General features: G+C 40.0%; 1 long non-coding RNA gene across 1 annotated transcript; it reads left to right on the top strand.

Moving 5' to 3' along the window:
* The first annotated feature begins 743 nt into the window (after window positions 1–743).
* On the top strand, window positions 744–14,262 carry LOC120526347. The gene is made up of 4 exons (XR_005633118.1): window positions 744–834; window positions 8,628–8,658; window positions 10,836–10,872; window positions 14,193–14,262. It is a non-coding gene; the product is annotated as an uncharacterized LOC120526347 (long non-coding RNA).
* Window positions 14,263–17,713: the final 3,451 nt, after the last annotated feature.

Raw genomic sequence — 17,713 nt, forward strand, 5'->3', positions numbered from 1 at the left:
GGTGTTTAGGATGCTGCAATGCCCCTTACTGGTCAGACCATGTATACCTTGGCACTTTTGGACCTCCAAGGTAGTACAACCCTCCTGCTATTCATGGCGCGCCACAAGGAGTGCTGCCAGATCTATATTCCACTTCAGGACTTGAGTCACTGTGGTTGTGTCTGGGGGTTTGGGTTGCTGCAACGCCCCCTAGTGCTCAGACTGTGTAGATCTGGGCAGTTTAGAACTCCAAAAAGGACAACTCTAAGCTGTTCATTACGCCACAAGGGGTACCACCAGATGCTTATTCCACTTTAGCCACTGCTCAGGACAGGACATTCAGCTCCCACTTCAGTCAGGCTCTGTCTTCATTTTTTCTACTATGTCTGAAATTTGTTCTTTCAAAAATGTGATAGCCTGAGCTCATACTTACTGATGCCTTTAGCCTTTTTGACTTATTTTACTGTTCCTTAGGTCTGTCAGCTTTGATCATTTCAGAAGTAAAGGCTGCCACTGTAGTTTAAAATGGATAACTTATTCTCTTTTGTGAACCTCCTGTGATAAGTAAATAAAACTACCTTTAGGTCCTAAATAGAAAAACATTGTGAATTACTGGCAATGAACTAAATGCTTAATTATGTTCTCATCTTACACAGCAATGCAAATTAGTGAGATCACTTTTTTTTATTTTATCACTGTTGTATTTGCATTGTCTAAATATATATAAGTGCATAATACGTCCAAGTGTTTAGAGATCCTGAGACCTCATCCTCTGAGCCGATCATCACCATGTTCGCTGTGAAAGCAGTTTGCCTCCTTTCCACCGTCGCTCTGCTTGTTGCAATGGTGGCTGCGGTGAGTATTAATGCTCTGCTAGGTGACTCCTTCTTTATTTCTGGTCAGTTTAGCTAATTCACTCTAAACCTGAAATGAATACTGCAGGGTCTTCTCAGACATAGCAATTAACAGAATGAAATGCTTTTAATTTCTTGCTGATTTTCAATTTTTAGTTTATGTACTGTATAAACAATTATGGAGTTAGCAGGAGAGCAATACTTGTGTACATTTGACATTGGCACATTTTCTTTGCCTTGTTGTTACAGCGAGTTCAGAGTGTGTTCAGACTCCACTTTATTGTGTTGTAAATGTAATATCTGAAATGGAGAGATTAGCCATTCTTACAAATCAATCTACTCTCAATAACCCATAATGACAACATGAAAACATGAGTATAGACAAGTTTGGAAATCGATTCAAAATCAATTTAGAAATGGTTTGATCCCCTTGTTGTGACAGATCTAGCAGAGTAGAAATTTCATGCAGTGACTTGGCATCTAGTGGCACGATGGCACAGTGGGTAGCGCTGCTGCCTCGCAGTAAGGAGACCTGAGTTCACTTTCCGGGACCTCCCTGCGTGGAGTTCACATGTTCTCCCCGTGTCTGCGTGGGTTTCCTCCCACAGTCCAAAGACATGCAGGTTAGGTGCATTGGTGATCCTAAATTGTCCCTAGTGTGTGCTTGGTGTGTGTGTGTGTGTGTGTGTGCCCTGCGATGGGCTGGTGCCTTACCAGGGGTTTGTTCCTGCCTTGCGCCCTGTGCTGGCAGGGATTGGCTCCAGCAGACCCCCGTGACCCTGTGTTAGGATATAGCGGATTGGACAATGACTGACTGACTGACTTGGCATCCTATGACAGTCACTGAGATCTTCAGTACGACTCAATTAATGTTGGTGTGCTTGATTTGGTGCTCCTGTTATCAATGAAGCAATTGTACTTTGAAGGGGTGTCTACATATTTTTGGCCATACAGTGCATGCCATATTGTTCTTCTTTGTACCTTGTGTGTTGTGAGTGGAACCACAAGTGGTTTCTCCACAACTTCAGGCAGCTGAGGACCCATCCCAGCAAGCATTTAAGGTGATGTTACTGTCATCACAACAGCTTTTGCATTGTTGGAAAGTGGATTGTGCTTTGTGGGTTATTGTGTTCTTTTTGACATTTGGATTGAATTTAATAGATCTCCGACCACTGTTTTTGAACGAAGCTAATGTGAATGTTTTCTGTATTTGGATTTGTTGTGGGTGGCACGGTGGCACAGTGGTAGTGCTGCCGCCACTCCATAAGGAGTCCAGGGTTCACATCCCAGTGTTTCCCTTCATGGTGATTTCATGTTCTCCCCATGTCTGCATTGGTTTCCTCTGGGTGCTCCAAATTCGTCCTACAATCCAAACACCTGCAGGTGATGTGGACTGGTGATGCTAAACTGGCACCAGTGTGTTTGTGTGCTCAACCTGTGAGGGACTGGTGCCCTGCCCAGGTGCTGTTCATGTCTTATACCCGCTGCCTAGTAAAATAGACTTCAGCTTCCCTGTGACAGGATCAGGATGGATCCATGGTGGGTAGATGGATTTCTTTGATTTTGATTTTTAGCTTTCAGGGTTATAATTAATAAGAGAGAGTTTTTTATCAGTTGCTTCTCTCCTCTTTTTGAATATTGTGGACATGTCAGGTAATTTTTGAGTATATTATTAGTCTGCCCAGGTCGGAGAAAACTGTCTGTCATCTGAGGTTAATGGACGCCTGGAGTAATCCTATTATTAGGCAAGCCGGCGAAGGTCCAGGGCTGGTGTTATGGCACCCCTTATAGGCCCAATCGCCTATTGTTGGTATTGCTGTTTTTTGCTAAATGCCTTAGGATCACAACACCCTGGACTGAACAGGTGCCAGGCCACCATGTTACACAGCCAGTGAGGATGGACTCCTCAGTGCACCTGTAGAAGTTGGTGAACACAGATGGAGACCTATAAAAACTGGTGGCACTCAAAGTGTTCGTACAAAAAAGTCATTTCTTCACAAGTATGGTGTGTATGATTTTGGCAGGTGAAAATGGGTTATAACGTTAAGCAATTTTTTTATAAATTATAAAAAATATCTCGCCCGCACTGGCGCTTTTACGTTGTTGGCTGTTGGACATGGAGCAAAAGCTTATAAACCTATGAAATACTTGACAACTTAGCTGGAAAAATTATTGTATCAATCAATGTCTTGCGATTCCACACATCTTGTAAAATGGTTTATACATGTCATTTTTAAACAAAAAAAAATCAATATTATAAAAATTTAGCCATTTTAAAAGAAGATCAACCATGTAAGATAACTCAACACACTTGTCTTCCTGCACAATAACATTTCATCTGTTCCGGGGCCACAGTTTCATCTCGACAGACAAAATCAAAACTGACTTTTCATGCTACATGGTTGGTTTTGTTTCAATTTTTATTTTTGTGAGAACTCACACAAGCAAATAGAAAATGTATCCTTTATCAAAAGAAGAAATCAAGAGTGAGCGACCCTCGACTTTCTCGTATACTGAAGAAAAGGTCATCAGAACCACTTGCAGTTGTGCAATATTTCTCAAATATCATATCTCTTTGTTTGTCATCATAACGAATTGATAATATCAATACACAATCATTTATCTCTATTTATAATCAAACTTTATATTAAAATTATATTTTCACAGTTAGGGAGATCATAAAAGGTGGTGGAGTTTTTAATGATTACATGTATTACCGAGATTACGTGCAGAGTAAAAAGTGTTATAGTCACCTAAAAACATAGAAAAGGTGCTAGTATTATATAATATTTATTGCAATAAATTGCTATAGGTAAAACTGCATTTAGCTACATTTAATCATGATAATGATGGTGGAAATATAAAAAAAATATCATAAAATTAAATGCATTACCAGGAACACGACGGGGACGGAGCAGCTTATTGTTATCATTGCATCCTTATTTTTACAAGGCATGTTCAATGTTTACATGTTATTGCTAAAGTGATGATGTAGAAATAAAAATAGAATGAATAATAGCTATTGAAAAAATATGCGTTATATTGAAAACAGCATTTAATATCATGTACAGATTTCTATTTCCATGATACAAAAAACTCAGATGATTGTTTAAATAAAATACTACTTCTGGTTGAGTAATTTTTCTCAGACTTCATATCTGTTTGCTTTATATCATTATAAATATCTATACAAAATTTGAGTCATCTATCTGTAATTATAACCATAGTTTACTTGAAAATTCACTAAAGTATTCAGTATAATTTTTCATCATTTCTAATATCCAGACAAAATTTGAATCATATATCTTTATTTATAGCCATATTTTACTTGAAATAATCTGAGATGTGTTCTGGTAAACTGCGGTGGGCTGGCGCCCTGTCCGGGATTTGTTTCCTGCCTTGCGCCCTGTGTTGGCTGGGATTGGCTCCAGCAGACCCCCGTGACATTATTTTGGCAATAATGGATACAATGAGGCTATTAGAAATAAACTACATTAGGATTAAAAGTCAAGACGGAGGTAAAAAGCTTTGGGGTAATTGTTGACTGTAATCTGAATTTTAAATCGCATATTAATCAGATCATTAGGACAGCATTTTTTTACCTAAGAAACATAAGTAAAGTTAGACCTCTTATATCACTGAAAGATGCTGAGAAATTAGTTCACGCTTTTGTTTTCAGTCGACTAGATTACTGTAACGCACTCCTCTCAGGACCACCCAAAAAAGACATAAATCGTTTGCAACGAGTGCAGAATGCAGCTGCTAGAATCCTAACTAGGAAAAGAAAATCCGAACACATTTCTCCAGTTTTAATGTCACTACACTGGTTACCTGTGTCATTCAGGATTGACTTTAAAATTCTGTTTATGGTTTATAAAGCCTTAAATAATCTCGCCCCATCTTATATATCGGAATGTCTGACACCTTATATTCCAAATCGTAACCTTAGATCCTCAAATGAGTGTCTCCTTAGAATTCCAAGAGCAAAACTTAAAAGAAGTGGTGAGGCGGCCTTCTGCTGTTATGCACCTAAAATCTGGAATAGCCTGCCAATAGGAATTCACCAGGCTGATACAGTAGAGCACTTTAAAACACTGCTGAAAACATATTACTTTAACATGGCCTTTCTGTAACTTCAATTTAACTTAATCCTGATACTCTGTATGTTCAATTCTTCATAATAACTACTCATGGTGGCTCTAAAATCCGTACTGACCCCTACTCTCTCTCTGTTTCGGTTTCTTTGTGGTGGTGGCCTGCGCCACCTCCACCTACTCAAAGCTTCATGATGCTCCAACAATGATGGATGGATTAAAAGGCAGAACTCTACGTGACCATCTTCATCAAGCCCTTCCGTGAGAACCCTAAATCCAAAGACGACTGTTTCATTAATGTTAGGTAGAATGCCCAGAGGGGACTGGGTGGTCTCATGGTCTGGAATCCCTACAGATTTTATTTTTTCTCCAGCCGTCAGGAGTTTTTTTGTTTTTTCTGTCCCCCCTGGCCATTGAACCTTACTCTTATTCTATGTTAATTAATGTTGACTTATTTTGTTTTCTTATTGTGTCTTTTATTTTTCTATTCTTTATTATGTAAAGCACTTTGAGCTACTGTTTGTATGAAAATGTGCTATAGAAATAAATGTTGTTGTTGTTGTTGTGACCCTGTAGTTAGGATGTAGTGGGTTGGATAATGGATGTTCTGGTAAAGTACCGCAAGTTGATAGGTTTCCTTATTTTTTATATAAAGCAGGTGTACAACATCTCATCGACCAGGTCAAAGCGTTTTTGAGTTATCGTGTTTACACACAGACAGACATAATTTCAAAAATGGTATTTTCAGACTCAGGAAGGTCTAAAATGTCAACATTCATCAAAATCTCAAGGTTGATTTTTTTCACGACTCCTATACTTTCTCAGTATTATGTATACAAGAAAGTAAAAGACTATCATACCAGGAATATTGGATAAAACAATTATGTCCAGATTCCATTTGCTGTCATAAACGCGGAAGGCATGGATAAAAATTCAGCAAATGTCTTGACTTGAAAAATGGATGTATTTGATAAGTTTATAATCTTTTCCTTCAGGCCCCATAACCTACAATTTAAAGTGCCAGTGTGGGCAAGATATATATATACTGCTCAAAAGAATTAAAGGAACACTTTTTAATCAGAGTATAGCATAAAGTCAATGAAACTTATGGGATATTAATCTGGTCAGTTAAGTAGCAGAGGGGGTTGTTAATCAGTTTCAGCTGCTGTGGTGTTAATGAAATTAACAACAGATGCACTAGAGGGGCAACAATGAGATGACCCCCAAAACAGAAATGGTTTAACAGGTGGAGGCCACTGACATTTTTCCCTCCTCATCTTTTCTGACTGTTTCTTCACTAGTTTTGCATTTGGCTACAGTCAGTGTCACTACTGGTACCATGAGGCGATACCTGGACCCTACAGAGGTTGCACAGGTAGTCCAACTTCTCCAGGATGGCACATCAATACGTGTCATTGCCAGAAGGTTTGCTGTGTCTCCCTGCACAGTCTCAAGGGCATGGAGGAGATTCTAGGAGACAAGCAGTTACTCTAGGAGAGCTGGAGAGGGCCATAGAAGGTCCATAACCCATCAGCAGGACCAGTATCTGCTCCTTTGGGCAAGGAGGAACAGGATGAGCACTGCCAGAGCCCTACAAAGTGACCTCCAGCAGGCCACTGGTGTGAATGTCTCTGACCAAACAACCAGAAAGACTTCATGAGGGTGACCCAAGGGCCCCATGTCCTCTAATGGGCCCTGAGCTCACTGCCCAGCAGCATGCAGCTCGATTGGCATTCCCCATAGAATACCAGAATTGGCAGATGCACCACTGGTGCCCTGTGCTTTTTACAGATGAGAGCAGGTTCACCCTGAGCACGTGACAGAAGTGAAAGGGTCTGGAGAAGCCATGGAGAACATTATGCTGCCTGTAACATCATTCAGCATGAGCAGTTTGGTGGAAGGAAGGAATTGATACCATTGACTGGCCACCACACTTTCCTGACCTAAATCCAATAGAACACCTCTGGGACATTATGTTTTGGTCCATCCAATGCCACCAGGATGCACCTCAGACTGTCCAGGAGCTCAGTGATGCCCTGGTCCAGATCTGGGAGGAGATTCCCCACAACACCATCTGTCATCTCATTAGAAGCATGCACCGATGTTGTCAGGCATGTATACAAGAACACAGGGGCCATACAAAGTGCTGCGTACAATTTGGAGTTGCTGCAATTAAATTTTGGCAAAATGGACTAGCCTGCCACATAATTTTTTCACTCTGATTTTTGGGGCGTCTTTGAATTCAGGGCTCTGTAGGTTGATCATTTTCATTTCCATCAAACGATGTGGCATCCTTTCATTCCTAACACATTACCCAGTCTATATCAGTATAGATATCCAGGAGGATTTCTTTTTGCCATTGAGATCTGATGTGTTTTCAAAGTGTTCCTTTAATTTTTTTGAGCAGTTTATTTTTTAATTTATCGAAAGTGCTTGACTTCAGCATACAATTTCATGTGGCAAAATAGAAATATCGAGATGTAGATAAATCTCTTGGTACCCCTCTACGCAAAAAGAACTCACAACTGTCACTGAAATAACTTGAAACTGACAAAAGTAATTGACAATCATCATTGTTTTTTCTGCATTCAGCGAAATATTTCAAGTAAAAATACAAATGAATATGGCTTGGACAGAAATGATGGGACCCTAAACCTAATACAGTATTTGGTTGCACAGCCTTTACAGTTTCAATCCCTGTACACAAGCGATTCCTGAAGCTCTCCGTGAGACTTCTGCGCCTGTCCATAGGATGTTTCGTCCACTCGTCCTGAGCCAACTGCTCCAGCTGTGTCAGGTTTGACGGGAATCTTATCCAGACTACACGTTTCAGTTCTTTCTGAAGGTATACATTTTTGCAATAATGCACTCTCTTCAAATTTGTATTTTTAATAACTTTGCAAAAATGTATTTTTTACTATTAGTCATTCTAGGGTATTGGCTGATGCTTGATCAATAAAAAATTAATTTAGATGATTTTAGCACAAGGGTGCAACATAGCAAAATGTGAAAATACTTTCTGAATCCACTGTACATGGGAAATGTATTGACCTTTTGAAGATGATATTCCAGAGATCTTCATTTCATTTAATTTTCAATAGGTCAGCTTCTCAAGGAATTTCATTGTTTTCTTTTGGAAAGGTTCTTTTGTTGTCTTTGCAGAGCAGAGGGGGACATCGATTCTGTCAGTGAGGTCTACAAAATCCAAGCAAAAATGACAGCTAATTGATCACCACAGGCTTTTAAAATGCACCATCACATACCATGGAGTAGCTGCTCTCTTACAGATGTGAACGTCCATCAGTCATCTGAGTGCCCGTCAGGGATTCTTAATTTTTAGTTTATTTCATTTTCAGTGTTCTGTGATTGTCATGTGAACAACAAAAACATTTATTTATATAGCACATTTTCATACAAATAATGTAGCTCAAAGTAGTTTACATGATGAAAAAAAAGACAAAAATAAATAAGAATTAAAATACAGGAACACTAATTAACATTGAATAAAAGTCCGATGGCCAGGGAGGACAGAAAACAAAAAAAAAAAATTCCAGATGGCTGGAGAGAAAAAACTAAAATCTGCTGGGGTTCCAGGCCACAAGACCACCCAGCCCCCTGTAGGAATGAAGTAATCATTGATGTAGAAAACCAAAACCCAATGCTTTACTCTTCTGATCAGTCATATATTATTCTCTTTCAGAGCCATCCGGATAAAAAAGTCTGCTTTCTAAGTAAGTATTTCATTCATTATGTAATATGAACCTTATACAAATTAACACTTTACCTCAATATTCAACATGGTTTGTTTTGTAATGAGTTCCTTTGAGATGTTGTGACTACAGAAAGGCACATACTGTGCGCTCCATAATGTTTGGGACAAAGACACATTTTTCCTTAATTCCCCAGTTGCTCCACAGTTTCAAATTACAAATTTAAAAATTTATCTTTAACCTTTGCCTTCATTTTTCAATCACGCAATACTCCTGATACCTTCTTCCAATTGTTCCATCCACGCTGCACTCTGTGGGTTATCTCTGTATCTACTGTAGGTTTCCATCTTGAGCGACCACTGATCCTACATATTTAAACTTATCCACTCTTCTCAATTCTGAATCCTGATCATCATTAAACCTTAGATATTCTGCATTCTTCTTCCTATTTATCTTCAACCCTCTGTCTTCCAAAGCCCTCCTCCATTCGTCCAACTTCATCTCCATTTCCTCACTTCTGGTGCTACACAACACAATCGCATCAGCACAAAGCCTGGACCAGGGGGACTGGTCTTTGATCTCACAACTCACCACACCCATAACTAGATCAAAGAGGGGGTAACTTCAGGACGATCCTTAGTGCAGACCTACTCTACATGGCATCTTGTATGTTACCTCAACACTACTTCTCACCTGAATTCACATTCTGTCAAGCATATCCTGAACAATCCTCCTTTCTCTCTCATGTAAATCAATAAACACCATATGAAAACTTTCTGTTTTTCTTAATGCTTCTCTGTCAGCTGTCTCAGTGCAAAGACTGCATCACTTGGGAGTACTTCCTGTGCCAGGGCAGAACCACAAAGTAGAGATAATGTGTCCCTGCAGCATCCCTGACCCCCAACAGCCCCCAGGGAAACCCAAAAAGGCTGTCCAATTTGACTCCAGCTCCCAGCATACCTTGCGGATGACTGTACAGATAGTGTCGCCCAGGGACGCTCCCACTTAGCATATTGGGGTAGCTCGTATTTCTCATAGGTTGTCTCCCCCGTTCTTTCATCAAACTGGTCCATGTGCACCGTCCATCCCACCTTCAAATCTGCCAAATGTCTTCCTCATCCCAGTCATTGCCCCAACATTCAGTGTCTCCACTCTAACCTTTAACTTACACTTTTTCTTTCCCCTCTCCAGTCTCCTTCTGCTTCTTCTGGCCTAACTTCTTTAGCCAACAACAACAACATTTATTTATTTAGCACATTTTCATACAAAAAATGTAGCTCAAAGTGCTTTACATAATGAAGAATAGACAAAATAAAAGACACAGTAAGAAATTAAAATAAGTCAACATTAAATAACTTAGAATAAGAGTATGGTCCGATGACCAGGGAGGACAGACAAAACAAAAAAAACTCCAGATGGCTGGAGAAAAAACCTGGTAGCCCTTTTCTTTCAATTCAATTCAACGTCATTACAGCATAACTGAACAATTTTGTTAAGAGATAATATAAGGCAGTGCAATATGTTGGTGGAGTGCAATGCAGAAATAGTCCAATATATGTGTGTATAATTATCTGGACACATGGAAGACATGAGCTTCTCTTTGAAGAAGATTCTGTAAGCCTATGGAAAAAAAAAACTGTGAGCTTCTGCAATCAGTGACAGCAGTGAGGATTTACCTAGTGTTGTAAAAATGGCACCATCCTTTGGATGAGGTCCTGGCTGTCTGTGATCATAAAAGATCCCACGTAAAGAGTAGGGTGTATCCCAATGTCCTAGCTAAATTGCCCACCACGGCCGCAAATCATTCCTCATCTCTAATTGGCTAAGTATCTCTCCCCCCTTCACCATTTAACAGTGAATGTGGGGTGAATGTACTATTGCAAATATGGCTGCCGGCGCATCATCCAGGTGGATGCTGCACATTGTTGGTGGCTGAAGTGGCTCCCCACTCAATAAATAAAATGCTTTGACTAGTGAGGAAAGTGCCATGTAAATGTAAAAAATTATTATTATTATTATTATTAGTGGTTGACGCATTTTCTCAGTCTCATAATTATCATGTTTTTTTTTGTTCACTTGAAGTGTAGACATTTTCAGTCAGATATTTTCAACTTATTTATGTTTACTTTATTCCTGAGTAGCATGCTGGACATTTCTTTTTCAGAGTACGTCATTTTAATGCTTTTCTTCTCTTACAGATGATGATGGCAGTCTTGAGTGCTCAACTCAGTAAAGGTAAGGTACTATTGTGAGATACCATATGAGTCTGTTATCCTCTTTGCTCTGTCTGTTTGCCAAACTACTTCGGTTACAAAAATAGTGTGACAAAAACGGGCAAAAAAGGATTGAGTTCTATTTTCAACAACAAATGCTATTATGTGTAACAGAAGCATGTAAATACAAAAAACTTTAACAGTAGGAGTCTCAGTAGGAGAGATAAGTCTCATGTCCACTGCAGTATTGGTGCAGATTTAGTGCACGTCCTTCATGCTATTTGTTTTAAAACAGTCACCAATGACACTGTTCAAGTAGATATCGAAATACTTTTTTGTATTATTTTTTATGTTGTCTCTACACTACAGGTGTCATGTAGGTCATGTTGTGGTGAAAAATTGTCCCCCAAAGGTTTTTACCTGAAATGAAGGCTATTAGGACTCAGACCATAGGCAAACAGAGTTTATAGTTTTATTGCAACAAAACAATAACACAGACTCAACCCAATTCGGCCAAATCAGACTGAGCCCCGAACAGTTCAAACATCACAGTTTATATAATTATTTCTTATCATTCTGTCCTCGCAAAAAGACAGCTCATTTGCTGTTCCCTCTGACTCCCCCCGCATCTGGCTGACTAGTTTTCTTGGGAATCATTATTATCTCCTGACGTCCTTCTGCAGCAGGCCACCGGTATTTTTTACTGTCTATTGTTCTGATTCGCTTATTTTTTAGGTGGCCTTGATGGGCAGATGTTCCTTCTTCCATTTTTGGGCTTTCTTTTATCATTTCCCCTTCCTTGGCCTTTAAGCTGATATTAATGGCCAGAGCTAGGCTTGAATTAAAAAGAAATATGGCATATGTTTTTTATTTAACCATTTGCTTGGCAGGCCTGAGTTGCATTAATATCTGCACTAAGGTTAATGCTTATATATTTTTCTATATTTATTTATGCTAATACATTTTATATTCCATAAATTACATCATCTTGACCTTGTTGTAAGAATGCCTTTGCTGTTTCTGCTGACTCACTATTCCAGCTGGCTTCTCACATACCTACCATGGTTGACCAACAAAAGTGCAATAGACATATGCGCCCCGACAAAACCGCGGCGGACAAATGAGCGCCGATAAACCCGCTAACTGGTTTTCAACAAATGCGCGCCGACAAAATCGCCACGACATAATCGCGAGAGAGGCCAAGAGTGGGACGCCCTTGCTGCGATTCTTCCTAAATATGCAGGGCGTGATCTTAAGGACTATCTGCGTGCCGTGCTGATGGCATGCTGTGTCTCATAATATTGACTTCTAAAATAAATATTATTATATATGCTTTAAACTAGTAATTCATATTTAATGAAACATTCTCGATTTTGTTGGCGCGATTTTGACGGCGCGTTTTAATCGCCGCTATTTTGTCGGCGCGCATATGTCTATCGCGCAAATGTCGGGTCACACCTACCATGACCATTTATCTGTATTTTGACATTGGTATCATTCCTTGCTTCCTAGCCTTCAAACAACAGGTGTTCATATTCCCCCTTCTTTTGTTAGTTTCTATGCGTCATTCTCTTTCTATTCTATCATTCCAAGTTTCCCAATATTGGTAATTTTGCTTCCAGCTTAACAAAAATGCAATAGGACTAATGTCTTTAATTTAACTATTGGCTTGACTTATCTTATTTGCTTAACATGTCTATTTTATGCTAAATCTAATGCTTCAGAAGCTGTTAATTACTTTTATACTAATACATAGATTTTTATATTCCACAGTCATCTTCCAGGTTTGCCAAAAGTATGTAATACCAAAAATGGGGTACTGCCACTAACAGTCTTGCCTCCTTCTTCCCTCAAAGCCTTCGAGAAACTAACCCTTGAGGGCACCGAAACAAGTGAAGCTCCTCCCTTTCTAATGCACCCGATATAAAAGGAGACCACCCCTGGAGGATGGCGTCTCATTAAGGATGTTGACCAGGCTGTTGTGCTACCCTGAGACAGAACTAAATCCTTCTAAAACGGCCGATTGAAACAACAATTTATTGACAAGAAAACTCACATTGTAGAGCTTCAGTTTTGTTGCTTTCCTTGCTTTTGGTAGAAATTCAACAGAGTGTTTGGCCCAGTTGGCACACCAAGCATCCATTGTTTGTCCTGCACCATCATATTGTCCCGCTACACAGGATAGAATGTCTGACACACTTGATCAACACTGACAGTTGTGTTATTATAGCCTAACATAGCACCAAGCTTAGTGAATTCCACATTTTCCCAAACGTGAACATTAACAGTTGCTGCATTATGAACAGTGCTTGGGAGTCAAATGACTTTTTTTTTGTCCTTCCATTTGACTTCAATTATTTTGCCTTTATGCCACACAGCTATTGCACCACACTGCAGCTTGATGTGTCCACATGACCAGAACCACCAGGCAAATCATGCCGGTCCGGTCGAACAGTGCTGTATGCACTGTAAAATCTCGCACAGTTCAGGTGCGGTATAGAAACTGTCATTATACAGTAACCTTGGTCAAGCAAAGGGTCCACCAGTGACAGCTCAGATGATGTAGCGATGCTGTATTCACTGTACACACCATCTCAGTTGGTCTCTCTGCTAGTGTAAAGTAGCAAGTCTCAGATGTACCCAGAGCTTGCTTCGCACACACAGTGTGCAAACTTAAAACTTCCCTTTGAGACGGAAGGAATAATTAAGGAAAAGATTGAGAACAGGTGCCACAGGTGGAATCTAATCAAGTTCTCGACACATCTCAAGGATCACTGCAGCAAACAGGATGAACTTGACCACAATGTGGAGTGACAGAACAAACGGTCTGAGTACTTCTAGGAATAAATGAGAGATTTCAGTTTTGCAAACGTACAAAATTACAACCTGTTCAGAAAAATATGTTCTCACTTTGTCATTTTGGGTTATTGAAAATGGACTGAATGGTAACAATGGTTAATTTATCAATTGAAAATGAATCCTACAACACAATAAAGTGTGCAGACAGTGTAGGGGACTGAATGATTTCTGAATCCAGCACGTTTAACACTAAGTTGGAGCAGCTTGATGGACTGAGTGGTCTCCTCACGTTTGTTACATTTCTTATGCTTCTTGTGGTCTCTGCAAATTCTATTTTGTTTGAATCGTTTCACTCATTGGTACTTAAATTTATTAAAAATCTTCTCTTGTGTGTCATAACCCATCTTGGCTCCTTAGTCTCATTCCCTCTGCTGATAACTTGCTTTCATGTCCATTGGATGTCCTGCAGTCCTTTGACTGAAAGTTTAACTTTTACGTTTGCCATAATCTGCTCATTCATCTTTGTTTCTTTTTTCTTTTCAGAAAAAGAGACGTCAATCATCCACTGAAAACAGTGTGTAGTTAATTTAAATAAAGTAGTCGTGCATACCTATTCCTTGTGTCTTCAATTGTCAATCCAGATTAATAACATAGATTTGTCACTCCACCATGATGGCTCTCTTGGATTCTTTTAGTTTTAGACAATTTCATTTGAAGAGTCAAGTTTGATGGCTGTTATAGATCAGCTGTAAGCCACCTGTGTTTATGTGCCTTAGTCAGATATCCAATACCTTTAATGATGATGATGATGGCAGGAGAAACTAACACTTTCAGACCAACATCTTGGCTTTCTTCTTGTAAAATTCAGTATGTATACTTTAGTAATAAGAATAACAGCATTCAATTTCACATTCAGTTTGGCCAAATTGCCCCTAAAATTCATTTGGCTCTTATTCATTCATTTTCCACCACTTATATGAAGACGGGTCACAGGGGCAACAGTCTTAGCAGTGAGGCCCATGTGTCCTTTTCACCAGACACACTAGAGAACTCATATTGCAGGATCCCAATGGGTTCCTAGGCCATTGAAGATATGTAATCCTACCAATGAGCCCTGGATCTTCCCTGGGCGTCTCCTCAGTGCTGTCCGTGCCCATAAAACTTCCACAGGGAGGCAATCCAGGAGGCACCCTTATCAGATGCCTGAACCACCACAATTGGCTCCTCTTGATGTGGATGGTCAGCAGCTCTACTCCGAGCTTCTCCAAGATGTCTGCACTTCTCACCCTCTCTAGTGAAGAGCCCAGCCACTCTGCGGAGGAAGCTCATTTCGGTTGCTTGCTCCTGTGATCTCATTCTTTTGGTCATTTCCCAAAGCTCATTTGGAATACATTTTCTCAATTTACAAGATGAAAAACTCATTAAAATGATTTTCTTTGGTAGTTTTATAGATTTTTGGGATGAAAAGCAAGGAGGCTTATACCACAGCTACCATCATTTTGTCATTCCAAGGAAGCCCTCCAGCACTGCCCAGATGTTCCACATCTTCCATAAGCTCAACTTGGTTTATTCTGCTTTTTGGAAGCATGGAGGTGTTTAGGAGAGATAGCAGTGGAGTTTTTAACCAGATTGTTTAATGTAATCTAGGAAATTGAGAGGATGGCTGAGAACTGGAGAAGTGTACTGGTGCCAAATTTTTAAAATAAAGGGGACGTGCAGAGCTGTAGTAACTACAGGGGGATAAAACTGATGAGCCACAGCATGAAGTTATGAGAAAGAGTAGTGGAAGCTAGGTTAAGAAGTGAGGTGATGATTAGTGAGCAGCAGTATGATTTCATGCCAAGAAAGAGATCCACAGATGTGATGTTGCTCTGAGGATGTTGATGGAGAAGGAGTTGCATTGCGTCTTTGTTTTCCTGGAGAAAGCATATGACAGGATGATTTGAGGGGAGCTGTGGTATTATATGAGGAAGTCGGGAGTGGCAGAGAAGTACGTAAGAGTTGTACAGGATATGTACGAAGGAAATGTGACAGTGGTGAGGTCTGCAGTAGGAGTGATGGATGCATTCAAGGTGGAGGTGAGATTACATCCGGGATCGGCTCTGATTCCTTTCATATTTGCAATGGTGATGGACAGGTTGACATGAGATTAGACAGGAGTCTCTGTGGACTATGATGTTTGCTGATGACATTGTGATCTGTAGTGCTAGTAGGGAGCTGGTCGAGGAGACCTTGGAGAAGTGGAGATATACTCTGGAGAGGAGAGGAATAAAGGTCAGTAGGAACAAGACAGAATACATGTGTGTGAATGAGAGGGAGGTCAGAGGAATGGTGAGGATGAGGGAAGTAGAGATCAACAGTATAGAGTAATGGGGATTGTGGAAGAGAGGTGAAAAAGAGAGTGCAGGCAGGGTAGAATGGGTGGAGAAGAGTGTCAGGAGTAATTTGTCACAGACGAGTATCGACAAGAGTGAAAGGGAAGGTCTACAGGATGGTAGTGAGACCAGCTATGTTATATGGGCTGGAGATGGTGGCACTGACCAGAAAGCAGGAGACAGACCTGGAGATGGCAGTTAAAGATGTTAAGATTTACACTGGGTGTGATGAGGATGGATAGGATTAGAAATAAGGACATTAGAGGGTCACCTCAGGTTGGACGATTGGGAGAAAAAGTCAGAGAGACGAGATTGCGTTGGTTTGGACATGTGCAGAGGAGAGATGCTGAGTATATTGGGAGAAGGATGCCAAGGATAGAGTTACCAGGCAAGAGGAGAAGAGGAAGGCCTAAGAGAAGGTTTATGGATGTGGTGAGAGAGGACATGCAGGTGATGGAGGTAACAGAGAAAGATGCTGAAGACAGAAAGATATGGAAGAATATGTTTTTCTTATAACTAAAGCAGTCATCATGAATTTTACAAGAACACAGCCAAAAGATCTTGGTCTGAAAGTTTTAGCTTCTGCTGCCATCATCATCATCTTCATTATTAAAGGGGGATTGGAAATCTCATTAAGGCACATAACAGGGCCGGACCAAGCATTTATGGGGCCCTAAGCAGAACAAGATTTGGGAATCCCCCGCCGCCTTGGCACAGCCAGAACTATTATTGTCAGTGCTTTATCATTAGCACTCCTACTATAAATTTAACACCCCCCTTGTCACTTATATTAGTTGTTGCTGTTGCTTACATTATACCAGTGTCAGCCTGCCATGTTTTCACCCTTCTGTGGTTTTTAATCATAGAAGGTATTAAACTCACCCAAGTGCTCTCGTGTTAATGTGCATTTTAATATTTAAAGTGAAGGTTTCTTAACCCAGTCCTCAGGCTCCAACTTTTTGTTTTGTCCTAACTCTCAGCACACCTGAACCAGCTGTTCAGTATTACTGATTGCTTGGCTCTTTTGTAGAGGGGAGTCAGAATAGAGTCAAAATTTGGACTGTCATCGGGGGGCTTCGATGGCTGGGATGAAAATCCCTGTTCAAAGAGATACAGTACTTTGAATATAGTACAGTATATAAGTTGTATACTGAATGTGGTGTGTTGGAAAGTAACCAAATGAACCAGAAGGGAATGCATTTACTGTAAACATGTCAAACACTTTAATTGCTTTTTAGTTAAAAACATTTTCCACATGTAAAAGTGCAGAACTACTATCAACTTCAAATGAAATAAAATAAAAATAACTTATTTAAAAATAAAAAATGCCATCCAAAACAAAGACAACATCAAATAAATTAAATCTTATATAATACGCTACCGCGGCTATTCGTTTGTCTGTCCAGAATTTTAAATCACATGTAGCTCACAAACTGTTTGATCGATTGACCTGAACTTTGGTACATATATACTACGGGACATCTACCGTTCGCTTTTGGGGTGATGATTGACCTCCAATGTTATTCCTCTTTTGATTTTTATTATTGTAGAATCAATTGTCAGCAGCGGGCAGCAGGGTGGCCATGTGGTTTAGGTGTACGGGCGCCGTTCTCATCCCTACCATCTTCGCTGTCACTTCCCCTTCTTCTTCATATCTTATGAAGGGGGCGCTGTTCTATGTGGAAGCGA

The sequence above is a fragment of the Polypterus senegalus genome, chromosome 3 (assembly GCF_016835505.1).
Source record: "Polypterus senegalus isolate Bchr_013 chromosome 3, ASM1683550v1, whole genome shotgun sequence".
NCBI lineage: Eukaryota > Metazoa > Chordata > Cladistia > Polypteriformes > Polypteridae > Polypterus > Polypterus senegalus.